The sequence below is a fragment of the Aphelocoma coerulescens genome, chromosome 2 (genome assembly GCF_041296385.1).
Source record: "Aphelocoma coerulescens isolate FSJ_1873_10779 chromosome 2, UR_Acoe_1.0, whole genome shotgun sequence".
Classification (NCBI taxonomy): Eukaryota; Metazoa; Chordata; class Aves; order Passeriformes; family Corvidae; genus Aphelocoma; species Aphelocoma coerulescens.
In genome coordinates this window covers 45,074,105-45,101,452 of record NC_091015.1, presented here as the reverse complement: position 1 = coordinate 45,101,452, position 27,348 = coordinate 45,074,105, and the positions used below count along the sequence as shown (strand labels likewise).

At 36.8% G+C, this 27,348-nt stretch overlaps 1 protein-coding gene across 6 annotated transcripts in view; it reads left to right on the top strand.

Moving 5' to 3' along the window:
* TBC1D5 (TBC1 domain family member 5) overlaps positions 1-27,348 on the top strand; it is a 337,427-nt gene that overhangs the window by 17,075 nt on the left and 293,004 nt on the right. For all 6 annotated transcript variants that reach the window (XM_069007252.1, XM_069007244.1, XM_069007246.1 and 3 more), the window contains one exon: positions 12,111-12,172. The gene's annotated coding sequence lies outside the window, so the exon portion shown is untranslated. The remainder of the gene's footprint in view (positions 1-12,110; positions 12,173-27,348) is intronic.

Below are 27,348 nucleotides of genomic sequence, written 5' to 3'. Positions count from 1 at the left end.
GATTCTGATCTGTGTCAGTGAAGTGTTTTATCTTGAAGTCTTGTGGGTAGCACTCCAATTTCCATGTGACTAATAAAATACAGATACTTTGGAGTTTAGTCAGTGAACAAGTATGAATTATTGTTCAGATTTGGATAGTGAAAGAAAAGAAAACATGGGTTAAAACCTGGTTAAAAATTTGAGAGTATCTGTTATTAAGAAGTATTGATACTGGAATTTAGGCAAGAGAAGGAAAAATAAAATTAGTCAGGAAAACCAGTCCTGTGGTTGCTTATGGGCCTGGGTCATATACATTTGCCTTGCTAATGGTTTTTTAGTGTGATTAAAAACTTCCAGAGCTCATGACATCAAAAAATTCATTGTGTGGAAAAGACTAAAACATTCCTTATTGTTGGCTTCGGTGTTATGTTTGGCTTTGAAGAAACTGACTTGTTTTACAGTTTCAGTTAAAGATCAACGCAATCATTTGAGCCTTGACTTTCTCTTCCAGGAGTCTGACAGAGCTGGCGGCATTTTCATCTGTCAGGCTTTTGTTGTTTAAGATCAATTCTTTGACTCACTGACACTGTAATGAGGAGTAAACAAGCCCTATTTCTTTGTGACAATTTGTAGTATGTTTTGAGTGGGTTCTGAATTTAGCAATGCTGGTTTAACAGTTGTTAAATCGTGTAGCTGTAGTAAACTTCTTTACTAGTGGTAATAACTGAATCGAGGAAATTAGTCTCACAACCCCCCTGTGGAGGGTTTGGTCCTGATAGTGTCAGCTTTGGGCCTCCACTGCTACCTGTCTGCTGGCTTCAGAATACCATCTTCCCAGTTCTTTTGCATTTAACCACTACTTTGTGGTAACAGGATTTCAAGTGTCTTGCTTGACCTTTTGTCACAGTGATAAATGTATTAGATATTTGCAGGACCACATGTGCTTCTGATCAACTACATGAATGAATGTTCTAATATATGGAGCTTAAAAATATGTCTGTCTGAGAATAGGTACTTAATTGTACAAGTCCAATTTAGAGGATATGGTGCTGCTGGGAAGCAAAGGTTTAAATTTAATGTAATTTCTCTGATTAGAGAATGTAACAATGATGTCCCTTAAAGTTAAGAGTCAACATTTACAAGTACTGCTCCTATCTAGCAGGTATCTGAAGAGATCTCCGAAGCCTTCTGGATATCTGATGTTAAAAAGAAGACAGGACTTTGGGTCTTGCAGAACCTTCAGTAAAATAAATATAGAAAGAGAAAATTATGTAATTCAAGAGTCCATTGATTTTAATTCTTATTCTGTGTTCTAACCAAAGAAATGTTATTTTTGTTTACTTCTTGGTGGTTGTTTGCTGTCTATTCACCATGCAACTTATTCTTCATTGATGAAATTTTCAGCAGACCTGAAAGTTATGAGAGTTAGGTAGCAAGAGTTAAAGGAAGTTTATGTTGGCATAATTATTTAAGGAAATTTGACTCTTGTATTCCAAATTCCATCTGGGATGAGCTAAAGCATTCTTTCCATGATTTTTCAGTACTTTTATACAGTCATTAATTAATGTTAAAATCTATCACCAGCAAGTGATACCAGTCACGTATTTAGAATATAGAACAGGTTACCTGCTTTTTTATCTGGAAAATAATAAAGTTACCCTTCACTGGGATTTAGTTGTAAAGTTTTAGATAAGGAAGTAATCTCTTTGGGGTGAGGAAAAGAAAAACCTTCTTCAAGGCATCCCGATGTTATATGTTGAAGTTGGTCTGAAGTAAATTAACCATGTCTGTTCCTTGATTTGAGGTTCTGTTAAGAATTCCGTGCAGACATAAGTTTTTCACTCAGTGAACAAAAAGACAAGAAGGGCAGAAATCTCAGATAGTTTGAAAACACTAAGTCAAGGAAACTCTCGCATGAGGGAATGTTGCCATTGCCAACACTTCATTTTTCTTTGGCTGCTCCCTCAGTTGCTAGAGCAATTCCATTGGTCATGGGAGACCAGGTTCAATGAAGTCCTTTTTCACCCAAGAATTATCCTGTACCTGTTACTTCTGGATTGCTGCTGGACATTTTGGGTATGACACGCTTTAGTCACTTGTCTAATAAAGTTGCCCATTGTAGAATTTAGAAATTCACCAAGGCTAACAGTGGAATTCAGGGGACCTACCAATGGGTGAATATTGTAACTGTGAGAGAGAAGATTAATTTTCAGCATTTCCCTGACAATGTGCATTTTTATCTGTATTGAGGCAGAGAAAAGAGAGTGCAAATAGCTGCTCTCAATCAGAGAAGGGATTGGCTTCTCTGCTTTATGTAAGTCCTCAAACCAAGTGCACCTTAGTACAATGAGGGTATGACTTACTTTTGTCATGTAATGATAAGGTTCTTTTTGATTGCAAACTGCCTTTATAGATTGAATAAGAGGTATGATCATTGCCAAACTGATCAAACTGGAGACTAACAAAAGGTGCAGCTCATGTAGGTAACTTTCTGTTCCACTGTTACTTGTAACTATAGGAGAGTGTAACTGTGGGTTGAGTTGAATTAACTTTAAAATGCATTGGTACAAGTGTGTTTTATTAATCATCAGTTGCTATAGATAGTGAAGGTTCTATAAGGAAAATAATGAGGGTCCTGAACTAGAGGTGGCGCAATAAGAAACTTTTAATTTGGTTGGAAAATTTTATTTTGTTGTTTTCAGGTCAATATTGGAGCCTGAATTCTCTGATCTATAACGCCTAAAGAAGAATTTCTTCCCCTGTAGAAATTAGATAAATAGTTGCTATCAGAAGCATTTTATCCAATTGCAATCTAACATTTGGAGTTCTCTTCTTTTATATTATAAGAACTTAAACTTCGTATTTCATTCCATTAATGAAGTCCTAAACCTGGCTTAAATATTTTCAACAGACAGTTAAAAAAGAGGTGAGCACAGTATTATTACATCATGCAAGATATAAATTTGTCTTAATGAGAGATTTACTTTTAGTTAAAGGAATGTAAACAGTGAATGTGTTCAAAATATATCAACAGTCTCTACATAAAACAACAAAAACTGATTTTTTGGATATTCAGATTTAATTCAAATATGTCATTTAATGCAAAATGACCTTGTTAAGTCAGTAGTTAATGTTTTCATAATAGCATTAATTCTGTGTCTTTTCAGGTACTTTATATAGAATAGTATACTGCTATGTAATTTATTACCTATAGGATTCCCACTAATATCCATTATCTTGTAAATATTATGAAATTTTCACAATTGTATTTTCCAATGTCATTTGTGTTTAGATTGTCAAAAAAAAAAAAAAACAGGAAAAAAGAAAAAGCAAAAAAGAAAAGGCAATAGGATTTCATTTTTCCTACTTACCACCAGTTCAGGCAACTTGTCTACTTAGGCAATATTACCACTGATTTAAATGTTGACATTTAAGTTTCTGTTGGTTGAATCTTTCCTTCTCTTTACTGTTTCATAGTATGTTGACAAAATTACATCATTTTTAACAATTAATCCATTTTTTCCAGGTAAAACTGGCATTTATCAGCCTTTTAATTCATCTGAGTATTTTAGAGGACATAGCAATGTCTGACATTTGCTTTTGTGTTTTGCAGACCAGGTATTCCTACCCTTATATATTTTAAAGTGAAGCCCTGATTTTTATTTCATTAAGAGCCTCTTACACTATAAATCTGATCTGTTTTGGGATTTGAGTTTAAAAACTGTTCCTGATCTCATTTTAGTGGATAAACCAACTGCTTTATAGAGTGTTTGCTAACAGAGGTAGCTATTATATTGATGAATATGGAAAAAGCGTATAGTCCAGTGCTTTGTTCCATTCCTCTAATTTATGACACCAGTAATAATAGATGATGAATGAGATATCCAAAACATTAATAAATTATCTGAAGATGTGTACTAAATCAAAGAGGAGGAGACTAAGAAATAATCTCATATAATGCCTCCAAGAAAAGTAAGCTAATTCCAGAGTAATTTATTCAGCAATATGCAAAAACCCTGAGAAATTTGTTGAAATTGAACTGCTATAGTTAGTATGAGATTAATATAACTCAGCATTTCAAATGCACTATTATAGACATTTGGATCGCCAGTTTCAGGTGGCGTAAAACTTACAGACTAAAATCACTCTTAAATGTTTAAGTTAAAATTTTGAGTTTAAGCATGTTTAAAATAAAACCCAGCAATTTTGCCCTGCATTGAGATACTTACATCCTCTTCCCTAAATTCATCTATCCACTAACAGGATTGAAATTTGCAGCAGTTTTCTGCTGTGGTTTGCATTCAGTAACTTGATGATTCTGTGTAAAATAGTTACTTGTTCTAAGAGAAACTGTGCAGCCTTTCATTTTTCTTAGCAGTACAGTTTCTATGTTTTGTTCATTTGGATGCTACAAGCCATAGTTCTAATGGTGACACTGCGAGTCTCCAATGGAGTCTTCATGTCAGAAGAGGCATTTGGCCACTTTTATGCAGTATTCATGTACCATTTTGTTATAGACAGGTAGCATCCAAATAGTGGGCTGGTTTTATGCAAGCAAACTAATGCCATTTTTATTAATCTTATTTTTTAACGTTAGCAAATTCATCTATTGAAATTCAGTCACCATGATAAAATAGAGTGATATTTAGGGACTGCAGGTGTTGGTAGAAATAAAATATCTTGGGGGTGATATAACTTCTTCTGTTTCACAAATGGACGCTTGGGAGTTTTTATGAATGTGATTTTTATCACATTTAGATAACCTGAACTTAGATAAATTTGTCACCAAATGATCGATATTATCTTTTGTCCTCCCTTTGCTCCCATTTTTTGATATTTCTCCTTCCATGCATTGCACCTTTGCTGGAGTTCATATGGCTCTACAGAACTGATCCAGCGGATTGGTAATATATTTTTTCTTTGTTGGGGTTATACAGTGAGTTGTAAAGTAGTTAAATATTTTTGGTATGAAGTTAACTAAACATCTTAAAGACTATACTTTCTACATCAAGGACAATGGAAGACCCTTATCCCTGATGATTTTTGATCATATCTGATCAAATCTGATCACCTGTGGATACAGGTAAATAAACTTACCTACCTAGATATATTAGATGTACCCATTTCCATGTTTATTTCTCCTGTGTGAAATAGTGCCAGAGGACACATTAATGTACAACAGTGGTAGTATAGTAAGTGCTTTTCTATCTTTCATGGATTCAGCTTCATTTTTGTGACTAAAATTATGCATAGACGGTTGCATACTACGCTACTCATACTGAACTTCTGGATTTTTTTCACTCAGTTGTCCCTGTCATGATCCCTTTAATAGTCTCAGTGATCCAAACTGGCCATAGTGTCTGGATGGTGGCTTGCTATCTCTGAACTCATAATGTTTCATCATAGAACAGGACATTTTTTAGGTAGAGTATTTTCTCATTTCCCAGAATGTGTTTTATTGGTCTTCTTTCTGCACATAGCCTTAATTTAACCTTGAACTGTGGAATTTATTATAGTTGCACTTCTTCTCATAAAAATTGTCATCAGAAAGTATCACCAATTGCTTTCTACTTTTTGTTTCCTCTCAGTTTTTGGTAAATACAATGAGTATTGTTAGTCATGCTACTTCTAATCATCAGTCTTCAAGATGAGCAATTAACATACTTTTTAAAAATAGTGAGTAGTAAACAGTATTTTCTTTTGTTTCTACTTCAGTCTAGGTTCAGGCATCTGGTGAAAAGGTTTATATATATTCTAACTTAAATGAATCATAGAATCATAGAATATCCTGAGTTGGAAGAGATCAACAGGAATCATCGAGTCCAGCTCCCAGCACCGCACAGGACAGGCCCAAGAGTCACACCATGTGCCTGAGAGCTTTGTCCAAAAGCTTCTTGAATTCTGTCAGGCTTAGTGTTGTGTCCACTTCCCTGGGGAGCCTGTTCCAGTGCCCAAACACCCTCTGGGTGAAGAACCTTTTTCTAATATCCAACCTAAACCTCCCCTGACACGATTTCAGGCCATTCCCTTGGGTCCTGTCACTGATCACCACAGAGAAGAGATCAGTGCGTGCTTCTCCATTTACCCTCTCGAGGAACTTGTAACTGCAATGAGGTATCCCCTCAGTCTCCTCCAGGCTGAACAGACTGAGTGACCTCAGCTGCTCTTTGTATGTCTTCTCCTCTAGGCCCTGCCTCATCTGTGTGGATGATCCTATGTGCACTCTCTAATAGCTTTATATCTTTCTTATATTGTGGTGCCCAAAAGTGCACACAATATTCAAGGTGAGGCCGCCCCAGTGCAGAGCAGAGCAGGACAATCTCCCCCCTTGCCTGGCTGGCGATGCTGTGCCTGATACCCCCCAGGACACAGCTGACCCTCCTGGCTACCAGGCGCTGCTGATTCGTATTCAGTTCACCACTGACCAGGACCCGCAGTCCTTTTCCACAAGGCGCTGTCCAGCCTCTCATTCCTCAGTCTGTCCATTCATCCAGGGTTGCCAGAATCCAGCATTTGAAATGAAAATTCATTTTACAATGAAAATTGTCATACAGGTGGTGATTGCCTAGTCCTTTAATTTGCCAAGATCATTCTGCAAGGTCTCTCTGCCATCGAAGGAGTCAACAGCTCCTCCCAGTTTAGTGTTGTCAGCAAACCTAGTATAACTTTGAGTCCTGCATCCAAATAATTTATCCAAATAATTAATGGAGCCCTGCAGAACCCACTAGTGACTGATTGGCAGCTTGATGTAACCTCATTTATTGTGATGTAAATGGATGTGCCATATGTATGAGTCAGAGTAGGACTTCTTTGGCTCAGTCAGCCCATACGTAATGCAGTTGTTAAATTTTACTTGTTTTTCTTCATAGCTGATATGACCACGTTTGTAATTTTTAACAGTCAAGTTTAAAGAGAAGTGGGGATATCAAACATTTTTAGAAACTAGGAATGATATCTGCTTTCTAAGTTTATTAGATATTTACATGTAAAATATATGTGTAGATTCTATTAGCATATTTGTCTTATATTTCCCACTATTTTCACATATAAGTGTAGGATCTTTACTTAACCTTTCCATATATCTTAAGGTCTGCCTTGGCTACAAAAGTATAAACCTTACAGTCAGTCTTCAAGGTGATTAACTCATAGCACTGAATTGTAGAAAAGAAACCAGGTTCTTTCTGCATTGATATCTGTGGTGTTCAATGGGGTTAGTGATTAAAGTGGAATGTATTTCCTCTTTCTGCAGACCTACAGACTTTCTTATTATGTTCAGGATTAAATCAAGATCTGTTGAAGACCAAGAAGTTGTTTCCCAGTAAGGGAAAGATTGAAGAGAACTTGCTTTATCAGTATTTGTCATGTTGCCTGACCTTAGTTTAAGGAAAATAGCTATTAAGTAAGCAAAAGAATCCCATCATATATTCACTACCTTTCTCATTATGTTCAGTGTGAAATCAAGACTTTTTAAAAACCAGAGAAGTCCATTAAAGAGTGTTTTAGGGGCTAAGGTGCTTATTCATGGTTGTGGGAATGTGACTTGGAGTTTATTCTGTCCCTGGTTCATTACAGGAACTTGAGTAAGCATTGTGTATCTACATGAGTGCGCTGATGTCTCTTTTGGTTGTGGAGAATGTCTCAGAATCTCATAAATGTCTCATAAATCTCACTTGAAATTAATTGGATCTACCAGACGAAAAGAGAATAGTTGCAGAACTTGAAGTGTACAAAGCTCACCTGGATAAAAGCTGAATAACCTCTGCACCTCATTCAGTTATTTATAAAAAATAGATTCTGCATTTTGCAGAAATTAAAATTTCTATATTGGTATTAAAACATGCTGAGAAAGGGATCCAGCAGCTCTTGCATTACCAAAATTGGTGTGTGATCCTTTAGTACAACAGCAATTAAGGCCTAAATTGGGAGAGCCCTTGTATAGAACAAGACATGATCTGATCTTTTTGAGAGTAAAATACAATATCCACTCTTTTATATGAATAGACTTAAAGAAGAACAACATTAATTGTGGAAGATAATGATTGCACGTTGTATAATCTTAGAAAATAGTCAATTCTTCACATGAAAATATGTGCAGTTTGGAATTTTGTATTTTATAGTTCAATAAATAGGGTATCCAAAATAAAAATCGAATTGCAAAGAATAAATTTTCAGCCATGTAAAAAAAACCTGACCAATTCAGTTAATATTTTTCGTGATGACAACAGAGGAACCCTTTGGGCCTAAGCATATTACTTGAAAAATAAGGATCTTAAATGTAGTGTTGTCCTCTGTCATATATGTGACATCTGAGGGCTTATTAAAATACAGGAGTGTGTGATTAAGGTTCTTTGAAAAAGAGAAATGAATTTTTAATTAGCAAAATGTGTATATTAAATAAATGGAAACTATTTGTTTGCCCAGTCCATTTAAGTATAAATTATGTTTCATCATTTCTATTAAATTGACAGTGCATTGTTTAAATAAATTTTAAACACAATAGAAGAGTGTCTGTAATTGGAAAATTAAATTTTGCTACCAAAGTTAAGGTCACTTAGTTTGGAGTACTTCTAGGTTAACATATTATTGAGAAGTTCCCATTGAATAACGCAAATCAATGCAATGAAGGGTTAATTGTGAAAACTGATACAAGTTTTATTTTCTTATAAATCAAGAGGTTGGTAAAATGTACATTTACTGTTGATCATTAGAATACAAAACTATCTGTTAAAATCAATTAACATGCGGATCTGATAACTGATTGTATAAATATGAAAGTCAAATAATTGTAGTCGTTAACCATGGCTTCAGGTCATATGAGTTGTCAGCTCAAAAAAACTAGAGGAAAAAGAGGTTGATTTGCATATATTTAATGTGGCATGCTGTACATGTGGGAATTTGAGATAAACCTTTGCTGGTAATCTGCTTGTTTTTATCTAAAAATCGACGAGGAAACGTGGGTCATAACAGTCAAATGAGCTATGTCTTGCATTGATAGGAGTTGATTCAGTAGTCTGGGTTTTAACATTTTGCTATGTTTTAATATTTTAAAATTGATTTTTACCTTAGAGACAATTGGAAGAAGCTGGTTAAAAAGTTATTCAGAAATACCCAAAGTTTTTGCCAAGAACATACTCAAGATTATCCTATAACATTGTAGGACCCAATTACTTTAACAGTTTTTAGTTAGACTTACCAACATGTATAACAAACACTTTTTTATTTTTTATGATTAAAAAAATCAGATAGATTAAAAATTTTTATTAAGTACTGTACTGTGTCACAAAAGTATCTTTCTGTGTGAAGTGGACCAAACAGTTAATCTTTAATTTTTGTAATAAATGGAGGGAGGGAATTGTGGCAGAAGAATGAATGAATCTTCTGGTCTTGAAAGATTTATGTGTTATTTAAGTTCCCAAATACAATAATTGATTGCAGGTTTCTTTTATTTATTTTTTTCATTGATAATGCAAAATATTTTGTGTAACTTAGAACAATTCCAAGAATCTTTCAAAAGTGGGTCAGAATATAGTGGTCAGTACTTTACATTAACTATAATTTGGTTAAGCAGGTCTGTTCAGCCTTTCTCTTTCTCCCTGTGTTTACTCCTAAGTATTAAAAAAAAAATCCTAAATTTTGATATTACATGGTAATCTCTTTCTCAAATTTCCCTGTTTCCTATATTCATGAGTTCCCATAGGAAGGAAGCAGCAGTATGTGGTTTCTTTTGGTCTGATTTGTACCTTCAAACTAAGAAACTTTCTGGTGATGGCAGTATCAAAAGGTAGAGAATGGAATAGCTTGTTGCTCAGTCCTTTTACCGTGAGCCATATTTATAATTTTGCCGTTGTAAATACTAGAAATTTTTTCTTAGGTATGGGGTACAATCCAGTTCCTTAAATTATCACCCAAATTAACTTGAGTGCCAGCAAGGGAGCCTCCCTATTGTAGCACAGCTTTCCAGATTGGGCAGAGTAGAGAATGCACACAATTACTTGATTTTTGCTGTTCTTCTCTGTGAAGTACACCTGAACATCAGTGCCTTCTGCTTTAGTCTTCTGTTGACAAGTTTTCCTCATGATCTGTTGTGTAAGGCACCTATACAATGTTTGAGGGCTGGTGGGGGGAGCAAAGGACCAGCTGGCAGAAGAGAGGAAGGGAATCAAATTCAGTTTCTGTCTTTGTCTCTTGTGTGGGGTGGAATTCGCATATGATTGCAAGTGGGAGAAATATGGCAGTATCCCAGGTCATTGGCTGGTTTGTGTCCTTCTTTAAATGTTTTATGTGTCTTATTTGAGCAGGGAGTATGACCCTCCAGCTTAGACAGAAGTAGTTGTCTGAGGAGGTGAGTTCTGTAACCATAGTCTGGAAGCCCCAATTAAACATGAAAGTAATTAAAAAATAAGTAAATTTTAAAAGGAAGAAAAACATTTGGGTTTAAGATGTCAGTAACTGAAATTACAGTTTTAGCTCTACTGTAACTCACTGATGAAAAATCACTTTGCTACCAGAGGATCCAAAGCTGCAGATGAATGCTCTATGACTAAATGGTACTTCCTATAGAAGGTCTGATTCCAGAGCCTCCAGAACCATTGTATGTCCCAGTAATCCTCAAAATCTTCTAATGTGTATAGTAAAGTATAGGCTGATTTTACAAGGACCCACTGCTTTTAAAAAGAAGCATTTGGTATATATATGATTTGTTTTGGGGATGGATGGGATTCAGAGATGTGGTGTGGGAATGAATTGTCATTTTCAAACAGATATCTGTACACTAAATGAGAATACCTTAATAAAAAAACCAGTCTCATTTGTCCCACTTCAGAAGCACATACTGTGAGAAGAAAGTGCTTTACATTCCTTAAAATATAAAAGTTTTTGTAGTGTTGTGTCTTGGGGCTTGCAGTGTTATTAGCTCAAAGGGGAGGTATGCTTTTTCATGATGTCTATATTTAGCCAGGAGGAATAGTCCTTTTTAAAGCAAATTGAAATGAGTGTATGAGAGCGTGAAATTATCAGCAGCACTGGTGCACATTTACATTACTTCTACATACTCTTTTGAATGACCACACAACAGAACAAGTACTTCATTTCCACTGTGTTGATTTTTCTTGACAAAACATGGCAGTCTATCCAAAGGAGGGTGTCTAGCCAAGATAAATATAAAATTTATGATTAAGCAAAGTGTTTTCTTATTATAATCCCTAAAGAGAATTTGAGACTTGTTAAGTAAAATGTGCCCAGGTAGTTTTAAGAGTAAATTATCCTTTATGCTTGTAAATGCTGAAATACAGCCGCACCATCAGCAATTTGAGATATTACTTGTAGAAACAACTCTGCACACTGACTCCCTTTGAAACAAGTAGCAAAAAGCCATGCATGTATACAATATATAACCTCAGGTTTGATGTATCCCTTCATTTTTACAGTCCAGTACAGAGATAAAGAATCCATGTCAGTAGCATGGTTTGTAAAACTGTCTCGCTCTTTCCTGTATGAAATGTATGTTATGGAAGAAAGCAAATAAACCTTTTGACCGAACAGATAAAAGTTGGTAACATGATTACACTTGTGGCACATTTCTTCAACTGCTGTATTTAGAGAATACCACTTTGAAGAAAGCTATGGTGACTGTCAATATTATTCATTAAAATAAATGGAGACTGAAAATTGACTGGGGAGAAGAGTGGATTTTGACCTTTGTGGTACCAGTGTTGCTTTGGAGTGCAGTATTCTAATTAAATTGTGAATGTACTTAGATAGTGGATATTAAATGATCTCACTGTATTCTTTCAAGGACTATGAACTTCCAAAATCAAGGATAACATTAGATGTCAGCCAAGTATTTTGTCCTTCTCGTGGTTTATCTTTACATCTGAATTAGTGCCAGTTTGCACAGATTGTGTGTCAGCTTAAATACAAGAAACAGGCCTCAGTCTGCTTGAACTCGTTCCACCAAAGACTTCTAAAAACTTTCGGTAGTCTGCAAACTGTAATGGTTGTTTCACATTAAGTTGCTTTGTAGAATTATAAAACAGCTTTTCTTGTGCTTTCAAATAAAATGTTGTCATCTGCTAATGAATGAGATACCATCTGTAATAATTAAGGTTATTCTACTTGTTTTTCCCCTGCAGCAAAACTTCTGAAGGTTCGCAGAAGACAATAAGAGAACCACCAAGAAGGCTATTGCAGTGTTGTAAGTATTGCACCCAGGAAAAGAAAAAGAAATTGTGTGAATTAAGAATGTTGTAAAGAGATTTTCATTTTTGGGGGTAAAAATGAGCTACATGAAGGGATTACATGTAAAATACAGAGCAGGATGTATTGTAGCAATCGTGTTAATAATTTACAAGGGAAAAACTGCACTCTTGTAAAATCTAAAATTGTATCCTTGTGCAGTGTAATCAGGAATTCACCAATAGCAGTGAAAAATATTTCTCTATCCACCAAAGATTGATCTAGTTTATATACATTTGTTTATTTAAAACTATCAGAATTTAGAAAATCATTGTAGTTTTGTAGGTTTGTCATTTGTTTTAGTGACTTATTGTTTAGGTTATTTTGCAGAATTATTTATTTGCTGATTTATTTATGTATTTCATTATTTATTTATTTGATTATTTAGTAAATTATTTATCTGATGAATTATTAATACATCTTCATGACATGCTTTAAATTATTTATAACTTAATTTTGAGTTTATTGCTTTTCGACGCTGCATTGTTACTGACTAGTTTTGATTTTTTTTTTCTTGGTTCTTGAAAATTAAAGTACTAGCTCTAAGGCAAAAGTATATTCTTTGCAGAATCCATAGATGGTTTTCAATGAAGTAATTTACCATGTAGATACTAATTTTGTTTAGTTTTATATTGCTTAATACCACTTTTCTACTTATTTAGCTTTTGCTTCTGCAATTCCATAGGTGTGTCAAGATCAAATGAGTGACCTTTAAGGGGCAAAGATAAATGTTTACTTTAAACTGTGTAGAAATAGAGTAGCTTTATTTCCCCTTAATAAATACTCTTTAATTATTCTTCAAGTTAACATGAGCTATTTTTGTCCCAGTGAAATGAATGTTTTTAAAATGAGACTTTGGATACTTGAACTAATACATTTAACTTGTAATAAGAAAACAAAATAGTCACATTAATAACCCATATAGAGAGTTCTTTCTTAGTGGCAAAGTTTTAAGTACATGGGGAGGAATGGTGGTGTCTTTAGACACATGCAGAAGAAGATATGTGTTGTGGGGAGGAAGGTGGATAGTAGGGGTTTTTCCCCCACACAGAGTTTTTTGCATGCATAGGTATTTATAAGCTCTTCAAATTTAACATCTGTGTTATTGTACGTAAACTACTTTCAGGTTCTGTGATCACAAAGAATCATTTCTAGTGGACAACATAGTGTGAAAACTGTTTTTGTGTTCCTTTCCTCTGCCAATCATAAAGGTCTGAAATACCATCTTTACTCCATAGAGGCTTGAGTCAATGTATGAGAGTAATGTAAGGGGCCAATTTCACGCTTTATGTGTGAGCACCATCTCAATAGAGTTTAAAATTGGTGCCTGGGATCAGAATTTGACTTTGAGTCAATTCTGACTGATGGGCTATTCAGGGCCCCTGAGCCACCTTGTTCCTGAAGTTGCCTGTTTGGCTTCAGTTCCTACTGAGTACCTCGGGCGGTCCAAAACCACCTTGTGGGACTGACAGCCTTGTTTCAGAGCTGTAATGAATAGGGCAAAGCAGCAGTTCCTCTGCAGAAGTGTCGTGTGCATAATGTGGCCTTTATTCTATGTTTAGTGCTTGAAATGAATTACTATATACTTTAAAGTTTTAACACAGCATGGAAAGGCTGCATTGTACATTTCAAGTTTCAATGCTGTTGAAATACAGTAGAAATGGCCTCTGTAGACAGGTTTCACTATAGAACTTAAATTATGCATGTGTATATCCAAATTCCTTATTTTGAAATATTGAATGTATGAATATTTAATTTGTATCTTGCTTTAGTATCTTCATATGCTTGCCTTAAAGGAAGCTGTTTCCTTTGATTTATATACATGGATAAAAATGTGTGTACAGTATGTATCAATAGTTTTTCTCTCTATGGTGTTAGATGAACAGCTTTAGATAATGATAGCTACTGATTTTTATTCTGCAGCTTGCTACCATTGTATAAAACGTAAATTTGTCGTATTTGTTCTATTAATCTTACTTGAATTTCAAATTCATTTGCTTTCCAGAAATATTTTCTTAATTACATGCGTTAAGAAAAGTCAAGTATGTTGCAGATCTTAATGATGCAGTATTTTTGGTCTGTGCACAGTAACAAAGCCCTGAATATTATTATTTGGGGCAGAGTTCCAATCTGAAATTTACATTTCTCCTTATTTGAATGTTTTCACTGAAGCTGAGAACTCCAAGGGAGTTCCTCAACACATCCTAGTTTATGCGATATGCTCTCTGAAATTTAGTACACTCTTATTTCCTTTTGTAAATGAGGTCTTATTGTGTAATAAGACCTATTATAAGCAGCTACAAAGGTAAGTGCTGTCAGTGCATTCTGCCACCAGTTTCTTGAAGTATGAAACGCTCCCTGAAAGACGTGCTACTACTGTTATGGGATAATATAACACAGCTTATGTGTTGGCACTGAGAGTAGCTACTTCATAATGATGACAAGTGGAAGTACAGCCAAAGGTCACATTAAACAAGAGATTTCTTTCACACCTCATCCATTTTCTGGATGTGGTATGAAAATAGCTTTGTTCCCTATACTTCTGTATTTTTAAAAAGGAAGTTATCTTGAAATAATTTTTTATGCCTTTTATATTACTTTGTTCGTGTTTTAAGAGATAGGCTATGGAATTCTAGCATGCTAAATTGATGCTACAAAAGTGTTTGAAATTAGCTTAAATTTTGGGTGCAGTTAGACAACACAAGTAGTATTTCATCTCACTACATTTTTTAGTTTGCAGATTTGCTTAAATACATGGCTTTAAGTTCTAGAAAAGGAATTATTGATGTATGTTGTGGTTTAACCCAGCTGGCAACCAAGTACTTTGTAGCCCCTCACTCACTCCCCTCTCTGCTGTGATAGGATCGGGAGGAGAATTGGAAAAAGGTAAAAACCTACAAGATTTTGAAATAAAAATTGAAATAATGTAAAATATAATAATAATAGTAATGAGAAGAGAGAAAACAAAAAGAGAGGAGGAATAAAACCCAAGAAAAACAATTTTTAAAAAATTAAATTGCTCACGACCTGCTGACTGACATCTAGCTTGTCCCTGTCCTTGAACAGTGATCGGCCCCTTCTGGTCAACTCCCCCCAGTTTACCTACTGGGCATGATATTCTGTGGTGTGGAATATCCCTTTGGCCAGTTTGGATCAGATGCTCTGGCTGTGCTCCCTCCTAGCTTCTTGTGCGCCTCCACATTGGCAGAGCATGAGACATTGGAAAGTCCTTTGACTTAGACTAAGTCTTAGACTAAGCACTACTTAACAACAACAAAAACATCAGTGTGTTATCAACATTCTTCTCATGCTATCCTAAACCCAAAACACAGCTCTGTACCAGCTACTAAGGAAGAAAATGAATTCTATTGCAGCCAAAACCAGGGCACTGCGAGGTGGTATTATATTGATATTGCATGACCATGGGTTTATTCTTTTTTTTATCTTTTAAAAAGAAAGATACTTTTTTTTTTTTGTCTGAATTAGAGTCTGTTCAGAAATAGGAAAAGAGTCAACCTGGCTGTGTTGACAGTTTCTTACCTCTGCTTTATTGAGATCCTACCAGTATTGTTAAAGGATCATTTCTCCTGAAATGGTGAGCCAGGATGCTAAAATAAGGCGACATTTTAGAAAAATGATTAGTAAGTATTAGATAATGAAAATGAAACTGTCTTGTTTCACAGAGAGTGTTGAACAGTTAGGAGATACTGGTTGGGAAGCCTAAATCTGGTATATTATTGGTAGGTATATTTCTGTTCTAATCTAACTCCATAGAAATTGCAGAAGCCATATTAAGCTCTTCTTCAATTTGTTTCATACAGATAAAAGAATTTGCATCTCATGAGTCACATATTTCCTGTTGTATCTTTAATACAGCCATTTTTAGTATTTTTCTTGCCTCTTTCCTCTATTGGTATGCTTAGAGAGTCTGTGTGTAGGAGCTTGTTATTTCACCCGTGAGGCAAGGAGGAGTTCAAATCAATAGCAGTGTGTTGTTGACACTAAATGATGTTTCTTCTTGCCACAATAAGACTTGATTTTGTCATCCTAATGACGCTAGCTTGCTTCACAGAATAGGGATCAGCACTCTCTCAAATCAAACTTTACAAGTTTAAAAAGAAGGAAATACTAGAGAAATAATCCAGTATTTGTGACCAAACACATGCATTGGCTTTGTAAAATGGCTATTCAAGTTCTGTTTCATTTTATGCTTTGCAGTGCATTTTGGAAGTCTGTTTTAAGGGATGTAGGATTGATCAGAGCTGATATTGATGAAAGTCTGATATTTTAAAAAGATATGTTACAAACATTATTTAAAATACAAGTTCACATGAAATATGGATCTTAGTGAGACCTTGGCTAAAAAAACCTAACAACACAAGAAGCCTCAAGCTAGTAGAAATTCTGTGTGTTTCACAGAAAAATCTTTGCAGCACTGCCTAGAAAGAGAATGTCTGCAAGAGAAAATAGGTACAACCAGCAAGATGTTACCAGGCCTGGTCCATGATTGCACTCTACAGCATGGTCCAAAAGGAATAAGCAGTTGTTCCTGACTTGCGCTAAGGATTCCATAGAGACACTTGCAGCTGTAGGAAGATGTGAACTTGAGAGAAATGGTGTAACCACAGTAAGCAGTATTATGATGATAGAAATTTCCAGCCTTAATGTTGGTAGCAACAGTAGGTTATTGAGAGCACAGGGTCTTTTGTGTTGGACATCTGAAAGCAATGACAGAGTTGAATCATTCTATTATATTATCAAAACATCTACCTCCTTACAACAATATTTGTGCATTTATTTACATGCTTTTACTGTATGAAAGTTGTTACCTTTTTATCTGAAAGAACATTAAAGAGGTATGTCTTCATGATTAAACATTCACATTGTAAATTGTGAATTGTTCTGTTTGCACTGTTAATCATTGTTTTGTATTTTTCTGCAAAACATGGCTTCTCAGATGTTCATAGTCTAAACTGCAGTCTAATATTTTTTGTTTTTTCAACAGCTCCCCTTCTCACTTCTTCTATATGATATTCATAAAGTCACCTGACGTAAACTGTCCACATATTATGGTGACCTTTCCTGGAGAGGAGATGCCTCCTATTCTGCAGGCAGTGAAATAAATCCTCATGAGAACTACAGTAACTAATTATATTTCAGTAATAGTAGGGAATATTATATAAACTTTAATCAATATTTCCTTGGGTTTTTTCTTATTTATGTTAACTGTGGGGAATGATTAGCACCTGAAAGATGACTAGCAACTTGAGAAGCATAGCTTGTTGATTTTATCAGCCTCAAATCCAGAATGTTTTTGCTGATTCTGTTTCTTATTGAAATATGTTTTAATGAATTTGGTCATATCTAGATAAGGAGCACTTCGCAAGTTTGCCTATACTGCCAAGATACATCTACCTTGGATGCAGCTTACCAGCAGTGTGGTGGTAGTCAGAATATCTTAGTCTTGTTCATGCTGTCTCCAGTGCTGAGAGAAGCTGAAAATCAGTTTTTCTAGTGTAACTTCCGCTTATTTGCATGCAGTTAGCACACTTGAAGAATACCACCAGCATACCCTGTTGTCTTGGCACTGTTTCAGAACTTCAGCTGAGAGGAAAAACCTGTTTCAGTAAAGTCACCATACTAGGCACAACCTTCTTCACTGAACTTCCTGACTCTTCACTGCATCGCTAGTAAGATATTAGTGGCTCTTTCTGGTAGGCATCTTAATGTATATGGTAAGATATTATATACCTAGACATGGCAGGACAGGTGTTCCGGTTTTTCCTCTCAGCTGAAGTTCTGATCTTGTAAACATTCAAGTATAACTTAAGACAAGCTGATAGTAGCACTGAAGACAATGAATATATTCTCTACAGCATTATATTTAATAAACATTATTTTAGGCTATTTCTTTATCCTAGGCTCTTGCATTTGACATATGATTATAGCTGGATTTAATGTTTCTTACTCTGTTGTGAGGATAAACAAACATTAAAAATATCCTGTAGAGAGTTGCAAAAATATTAAGTGTGAAGAGCTTTGTTTTTTTTGATTGTTTTTTTATTAATTCTCATGTTTCTATATATCAGGGTATGTGTGTAGTTAGTGCCATGTTTCAGTTGACCAGAGTTTTAAAAGATCCAAGGCATTTGGAACAGTACCATTTAAATATATTTATCTCACTTCCAACATTTCATACAAAAGGGTTTAGATTAGTACTGCAAAACTTAACTTTTGCATAGTAAGCTTCAGCATGAAATTCGTATAATTTACACTTTTCCATTTACTTCTTTCACGTTTTTCTATACAGTTCATTTTCTGTGCCATTTGTTTTTGTTTCGCTGCTAGGAAACTCCTTGCCCTGGTCTGTCTAAGCTATCTTTTTTTTTTTTTGGTTCAAAAGAAAATTTTCTTAACATTTTCTTTCACAATTTCTGAAGAGTTTTATTTGCCTTGCTATGCCTACTTGTTCTTAATAAATACCTGTACTACCTGGGAATGAATGTCAAAATAACTTGGAATTGAGAAGTTTATTTTGGTAACAACCTCAAAAAAAATTAAATCTTTTTTTCTCTTTAACCACCTTAAAAAGTATTATTCTTAAGACTCTTTCTTAGAGAGAGCCTTTATTGTATGCATGTGCATGCTATACATTCTTGGAACAATTAGTAAAACTATAGGCACATCTGAAGACATATTCTGCATTTTTAGTGAAACATATTTTGAATAACTAGCTGATCTATTGAGTAGAGTTGTCCATTGATTCTAAAGATACTTTTTTCTGTGCTCAGACAAATCAAGATGGTAATCATTTATAATTTCTTGTCTTCATGAAAAGGAGTGATGAATAATATGCATGAGTCATGAAATGGGGAGCTGGGCAATCATGGAAAAATTCACTTTAAAAACTCTTCTGCTTACCAGGATGTGTAATGTGAGTTCAGTTTTTTGTAACATAATCCAGAAATTGTAACGGTAGAGCTTTTAATAAAAGCCTTGGGTGTGTGAACAACAACTCCCTTAAGTTGAATTGAATGTTGGTTGGTGGGTTATAAAAAGGAATTTTTTAACTCTCAGCTAAAAGTGATTGTGGATACAGTGATCAGAGGACACTATCTCTTCTGACCCCTGTTTGAATATGAAAATAAAATGTCTTAAAATATACTACAGTTAATACGGAGTGAACATAGACAATCTTGAAAGTATCTGCACTATTATGAAACAGCTTTTAAGAGAGCTGTTAAAATATTGATAACTTGGTAGAGCACTTCAAAAACCTCTTACATATATTTCAGAGGTAGATCTGTGTAGCCAGTCCACATTTGAACTCTTTTTGTTTGATGTACACAGAAGAGGAGTATTGTTACTAAATAAATGGTTCAATTTGTCATAGCTCCACCAAAAAAAAAAAAAAAATCCATCTTATTTTCGGTTTTTCTCCTATACTAAAATCATCAAGGAAGTACTGAATAATTGCACAGCAGAATCAAGCACCAACTCTGGGTCCCGGGCAAGACTCACATAACCAGCTGTTGTTCTCCCTGCAGTGACCTGGGCTAGGCAGCCTAGCATCTGCCTCTGTTTTCTTTTCAGTGACCCAAGCCAGATTTCTTCAAAGCCTATTGCTGATATTTTCCCTACAGTCCTTCAGGCTAATTTCTTTTACATGCTACAGCTGTTTTTGAAAGCTCTTTTCCCTTTTTCTTTTCTGACTTCTTTCTGTAAATTTAAAACGGTGATTTTTTGAAATTACTGGGTAATCTTGACCATAGGACTGTTCTGGTTGTCTTGTTTTAAGGTGTATGTCAGCACTGTAGAAAAAGGGTAAATTAGATTTACTTTACAAAGGAAAGCTCAGTCTGACCAATGGTCTTTATGGACAAAGAATCCTGATCTTGAACTGAGTTCGTTACAGTCCTTGAACTTGAGAGAATCAAAGTGAATCTGTTGGTGGTGGCTTGGGACAGAGTGGAGCTCAGAAAAATTCAGAAGCAAAAAGGTAGATATTTTTCTCTGAGAACCAACATTATGAAAAGACTGTGCTCAAAAACACTCTAAATCAGAAGGGCTATTAATGATATAAAACTGTTAATTATGGGATTAAGCTGACCTCAGGAAGGCAATATTGCTGAATAGCTAAATGCAAACCAATAAAGTGTAAGCTTGCAATTTTGGAGGAGACGCAGCTCAGCTTTCACAGTTGTTGCTAATGGAAATTATGGAAAACCTTTTAGAAAGGCTCATTTTTTAAAAAGTAGAACAACCCAAAGATTAGTGGTTTTCTTGTTTGGTTGGTTTTGTTTCCCCCCTGCAAAACATTCAAATCTTAAAGTAAGCTAGAGGTTCTTGATTCTTTGCACATTTGTCCTTTAGGAGAGATTGTGCACCTTACTTTCAGTTTGCAGTATTAAAATTCCTTTGGCAATTTCCGTTTACATGGGCAAGTGAATTAGAAAAAATACCCTGGCTACTACTGAGTGACTAAATTTTGCTTTTGCTGAAAATGCAAATGATATGGATAACATAAGCATTTTATCCTTTCTGGATCAATATGAAGTGCTTTTTCAGCTACTTTTGTTCTGGAACAGCTAGGTTAGTTATTATTTGAATAAGTACTACTCTGCAGTATAAACTGAAGCATAATAATGATGACTCTTTGGAGAGCCACTTCAGGTACTGAAGAAGGTAGCCTTGCTAAGCCCCTTTCCCGAGCCATGTGTTTTCACCACTTTTATGCAGTCTGCTGCTTGTGCATCCAGGCATTCTTTTGCTATGTTAGTTTTGATCTTTATTAACTTTCCGATCTGACTGCATTAGTACTAGTTCAAGGAACGAGTGAAAAAAAGACAGTTGAAGGGGATAGGAGGCAGTCATGAAGAAATACTCAGACCCAGTGCTTAGGAACGGTGAGAACGATATTGCTGCCAGGTGCATGAAATGCACTGGTAGTAATAGCTTACTGTCTCTCAAGTTTCTCTCTCTGTTATTTTACAACAGCAGGAGTGCAAACTATGATGTGTTTGGCTACTTTTAACTCTTAATTTTCTCATTCCTACTGTTGTTGATCTTCTTCAGGAAGTACAACGATGTTTTAAAAACTCTCAGACACCAGAAAAATGAATGCAGAAACAAAGCCTGTATTGTCAGAAAAAGAATGAGCTGTTTGGCTCAGTATGATAGGGCTTCTCTTAAATAAGTTCCCTGTGATGCATTGTTTCTTCAGTGTTCCAAAGCTGGCTTAAGGGAAAAATATATGTGTAATTTATAAGGCTTAGTTTACATCTAGAGAGCAGGAATTCAAATTTTATCTTGCAATTTTTCTCATATACACCTCCATTCCATCTTGTAAGCCTTTGGTTTTCAACATTTACCTAAATTTTTCCCTACAAAAGATTTCTTTCCAGTTCTTCTGCTGTTCTGGTACAAACATGAATGAATATGTAAACCCTCTATATTCAAAACTCATGCTCTGATTAAATTCAATATATATGTCAATGTGTGTGAATATACATATATATGTTTTGTTGTCAAAGACATATTTTTGTGCAATTATTTCATTAAGATCATGCTATCAACTACAGCGTTTTTTTCACATTATGCTTTCAGAGTCTCAGAAAACTACAGGAAAATAATGTGCATGACAATATTTGAAAATGTGTGTATATATATTTTTAACACTAGTGATGTAGAAATATCTGTTGAACACAAATAACTCGAGCAAAACCATTTATGCTTTCCCATCAATCAAATTACAGATTCACATAATATTTAAAGTCAGAAGACTCCATCAGAGATCATCTAGTGCAACCTCTCATCTCAGTGCATCTCAGTGCAGGGTCAGCTAGAGCAGGTTCTTCAGGAGATTGTCTGGTTGGGTTTTGAATATCTGCAAAGGTGGAGGTGGAGACTCCACAACTACTCTGGACAACCTGTTCCAGTCTTTGATTATCCTATAAGTAAAAGAAGTTCTTCATATTTTTAAATTAGTTTCCTTGTATTTGTATCCATTAACTTTTGTCTGTTGACTGTTTGCCACTTAAATGAATTAGGCTCAATTTTCTGCACTCCTTCCCATCAGAAATGTCTAGAAATAGATAAAAGCCCCTGAGCATTCTCTTCTATGGGCTGAAGAGTCCCAGCTCTCTCAGTATCTGCTCATATTTCATATGCTTCAGACACTTAAATCACCTTTCAGACCCTCTGCTGGGTGCACTGCAGTAAATCTGTGTCTTTCTTATACTGAGGAGCCCAAAACTGTATTGAGTACTCCAGAAGAATATCACCAGTGCTGCCTAAAGAGGAGGAATCACCTCCCTTGGCTTTCTAGTAAAATGCTTCCTAATGGTCTTGGCCTCTTTTGCTGTGAGTACTCATTGTTGGCTGATGTTCAGCATGATGTCCACTACAATGCCTGGGTTCTTTCCTGCAAAGCTGTGCAGATCCTTGGCCGTCAGCCTGTAGTGTGGTGCATGGTGTAATTCTTTTTGCTGGTTGATGTGAGGATAACCAGCTTGTAATTCCGTGGATCCTCATTTGTGCATTCTTCAAGAGAGTGGTGGCATTTGGTTTGCTGAGGTCCTTAAGACCCTGCTGTGATCTCTACTCCTCTTCACATATTACTGTGAGTGGCCTTGCTGTGAGATTAAGCAGCTCCTTTAGCACCCAGGAGTCCATCCCTTCAGGGCTCATAGACTTGTGTTCATCTTATGTACATTTTGTACAAATACTATGTACAGTTTGTTTCGATATTCCCAAAGTTGATCCTGCCTCACACTGGTTTTATGGATGTGGGATTGCTGAAGGTTTGTCTCACCAGTAAAGACCAAGGCAAAGAAAGAATTGAGGATCTTGTCCCTTTTTGTCTTGTGTGATGAAGTTCCCTTTCAGCACTAGGCTCATACATTCCCTGATCTTCCCTTTATTGCTGATGTACTGATGCACTTCAGATCACTTGCTGTGTTCAAGTTCAGCTGGGTTTTGGCTTCTCTACCCTGTCCCTGTATATTTGGACAATGTCTTGATATTCATCCCAGTTTGTGTGTCCCTGCTTCCATCTCCTGTATGCTTTGTTTTTGTGTTTGAGTTCTGCCAGCTGCTGCTTGTTCAGCCGTTTAGGTCTTCCACCATGTTTGCTCATTCTCATGGTGTTTGGCATGTACAGTTCTTAAGGTTGAAGGAGGACATCCCTGACAATTAAGTTTTCCTGGACCCTTCTCTCTACAACCATCTGCCATGTGATTCTTCCAAGCAAATCCCTGAAGAGGTCTCCTCTACTGAAGTCTGGGCTTATGATCCCACTTTTTGCTTTTTTACCTCCTCTCAGGATATAGAATTCCACCATCTTCTGGTAACTGCAGCTAAGGTGGTCTCCAGCTTTTATATCCCTGATCTGTTCTTCCTTGTGTCTAAGTATGGGATCCAATAGAAAGTCTTCCCCTCAACAGCTCCTTAATAATTTGTGTCATGAAATTGTGGTCCACACACTTCAGAAAATCTCTGGATTGCTTGATCCATGCTATATTGTTCTTTTGATAGATAATTGCAGGGTACTGCTCAAGGAGGACCGGGTCCTGCAAATGTAATGGGAGTCTTAGGGAGTGTTACCTAAGGACTGTTCCACTCAGAGATTTGGTTGGTAAAGATAAGAAGAAAGAGCACCTTTTCAAAAGGGATAAAAGGAGAATATATGGAGTAAGTTAAAAGAATAATTATGTGCTTAGTTAATATGAGGAATTTATCTGATTAGGTAGAAGGGATTTGGGGTAGAGATTTTATTTTTACCCAAATACTGTATATGAAGCAAAAGATTAGTGAATATTTTGCTAAATAGCTCAGAAAATTGCAACTAAATATTTTGCATTTCCTCATGCATTATTAACATTGCTTCTGTGAAAACATGATCATCCTTACTATTTCTTTTTGACAGCCAATTCCACAAAAATTTCTGCTAACAGATGATTAAATACATGGAAGGAAGACTGGAAGAGGAAGAGGTCACATAGTAGAATTGTCATAAGCCCTGTGATGCAAGGTTTCATTTTTGTCACTGATTATTTTCCAATATTCAGTTGTTTTCAGTCTTTTACCTTCAGTTATATTTTCAAAATATATTGTTGTTAGAACTGCAACTGAATTTTAATTTTTCTTTTTTCTTTGGGAAGTTCTTAGAATGGGACAGTTAAAGCATGTTAGAGACCTCATGTTTGAACGTATTTGAGCTTTGGAAGTTGCAATGTTCTAGTTTTATTACACTGTTCTCAAGTAGATAGTGCGCCCATAATCTTATTAATTTAAGGATAGCAAACACACAGCTGAAGTGCATTCCATTCATTCAGATAAGAGGCGTTACTTGTTCCATATGGTTGTGTCTACCAACCTGTTAGCTAAAACGTGATTAGAAGTTGAGTTGCTTTCTCTTGTGCTGCCTTTGTTATGCTGATTATGAGAGTATGTTGCTCCCTAAGTCTGGGCATTTCTTTACATAGAGAGTGATTTTTCACTGCAAAATTACCGTGCCTTTTTTTTGTTGTATGAAATAGCAAAATGAAGTGGTTTGTGTGATGCTTGTTCGTGCAGAATGCAGAAAAGCAGCATTTGCTGGGTTTTGTATATACTTAACGGCTGTCTTACTTCATGGGTGGGCTGGACATCCCCCAGTATGAGGACAATATGAGCGAGGCCTGCTTCTACTACTAAATAATAAACCTCCTTTACTCAAATCACAGAATCAGCCAGGCTGGAAGGGACCTCAGTGGGTCATCTGGTCCAATCTCCCTGCTCAAGCAGCATCATCCCAGGGCACGTGGTACAGGATTGCATCCAGATGGTTCTTGAGTATCTCCAGTGAGGGGGACTCCACAACCTCTCTGTTCCAGTGCCTGGTCACTCGCACAGTGAAGTTCTTCCTCATGTTCAGGAGGAACTTCCTGTGCATCAGTTTCTGCCCACTGCCTCCTGTCCTATTGCTCAGCACCACTGAGCAGAGCTTGGCTCCATCCTCTTGACACCCTCTCTTCAGATACTTATGTATATTGATAAGGTCCACTCTCAGTCATCTCTTCTTGAGGCTGAACAGGCCCGACTCTCTTATCTTTTCCTTATTAGAGAAATGCTCCCGTCCCTTAATCATCTTTGCCGCCTTCTGCTGGACTCACCCCAGGAGCTCCATGCCTTTTTTTTACTGAGAGGAGCCCAGAACTGGACACAGCCCTCCAGATGTGTCCTCACCTCAGGGCTGAGTAGAGGGGCAGGATCACCTCCCTAGCTCTGCTGGCAGTGCTTTTTCTAATGCACTTCAGGATTCCCTTGGCCTTCTTGGGCAAACAGCTTGCTGTCCACCAGGACCCCCTCAGGTCCTCTGCTGCAGAGCAGCTTTCCAGCAGGTTGGCACCCAGCCAGCACTGTTGCATGGGGTTATTCCTCCCCAGGTGCGGGAATCTGCATTTGCCTGTCTTGAATTCCAGAAAGTTATTCTCTGCCCATCTCTCCAGCCTGTTGGCTGCACAGCCCTCTGGGGTATCGGACACTTCTCCCACCTTTGTGTTATCAGTGATGTTGCTGGGGAGGCATCTACCCCTTCATCCAAGTCATTGATGAGCAAGTTAAATGATACTGGGCCCAGTATTGAACCTTGGGGAACACCAGTAGTGACAGGCCTCCACCTGGACTCTGTCCCACTGTTTACAACCCTTTGGTTCAGCCAATTCTCAATTCACCCCACTGTCAACTCATCCAGTCCACACTTCCTGAGTTTGTCTATGAAGATAATTGTGAGAGACAGTGCCAAAAACCTTGCTGAAGTCAAGGTAGACGATACCCACTGCTCTCCCCTCATCCACCCAGGTAGTTGTTTCACTACAGAAGGCAGTCAGGTTGGTTAAGCATGATTTACCTTCAGTGAATCCATGCAGACTATTCCTGATTAGCTTCTTGTCATCCGTGTGGATAGTGATGGCCTCCAGAATGAGGCGCTCCATCTCGTCTCCAGGGAATGAGGTGAGGCTAACTGGCCAGTAGTTCCCTGGGTCCCCCTTCTTGCCCTTTTGGAAGACAAGAGACATTTGCTTTCTTTCAGCCTTCAGCCATCTCTCCTGATCGTCATGACCTTTCAGAGAGGACCGTGAGCAGCCTAGCTATGGTGTTCTCTACCTCTGTCAGCACTCCGGATGCATCCCACCAGGGCCATTGGATTTGTGGATGTCAGATTTACCTAGGTGTTCTCTAACCCAATCCTCCTTGACCAATGGAAAGTTTGCCTTCCAGCATTCCTTTATTCTGGTGTCTTGGGTCAGAGATTCCCAAGGGCTGGTCTTGTCAGTCAGAAGGCTGCCCCCAACCTTCCCATCACCAATAAGGCATTCCCTGTTAGTTAGTATAAGGCCGAGCAGCCAGCACACCATTCTTTGTGGGATCCTCCACTACCTGTCTCACAGAGTTGTCATGAGTGCTTTTCCAGGAACCTCCTGGACTGTTAGTGCTTTACTGTGTTGCTTCTCTGGCACATTTCAGGGTACATTAAGACCCCCACAAGAAACAGGGCCTGTAACTTTGAGGCTGCCTCTAGAAGGCTTCATCCACTTCCTTGTCCTGATCAGGTGTCTTGTAGCAAACATACACAGCAGTGTCACCTATGCTAGTCTGCCCTTTTATCATAACCCATAAACTCTCAACTCATTCATGATCCATCCCAAGGCAGAGCTGAATGCATTCCAAGTGTTGTCTCGCATAGAGGGCAAATTCAGCGCATCACCTTCCTGGTCTGTGTCTCCTAAACAGCGTGTAGTCTATCATGACAATGTTCCAGTAGGGAGCTCTCCTACCCCATGGCTGTAATCCAATTGAAACCAAAGCCCTGTGATTGCACACAGGTGTCTAATTCGTCCAGTTTGTTCCCCATACTGCTTGCAATGCTGTACAGCACTTTACAGAAAGTTTTTGATCGCATCAATACCCTAGTGGAGGATAAAAAGGACACCTCATAGTCCTGTGTTGTGGTTGTGGCTTTGGAATATTGGACTCACTGATGGTATCCTCTCTTAAGCCTTCTTTTGCTACTTCAGTGGTTTCTATAGATTTCCCTTCTCACACCTCATGTCTGTCAAGTCTGGCTATGTCCCTCTTCAAATCTAGTTTAAA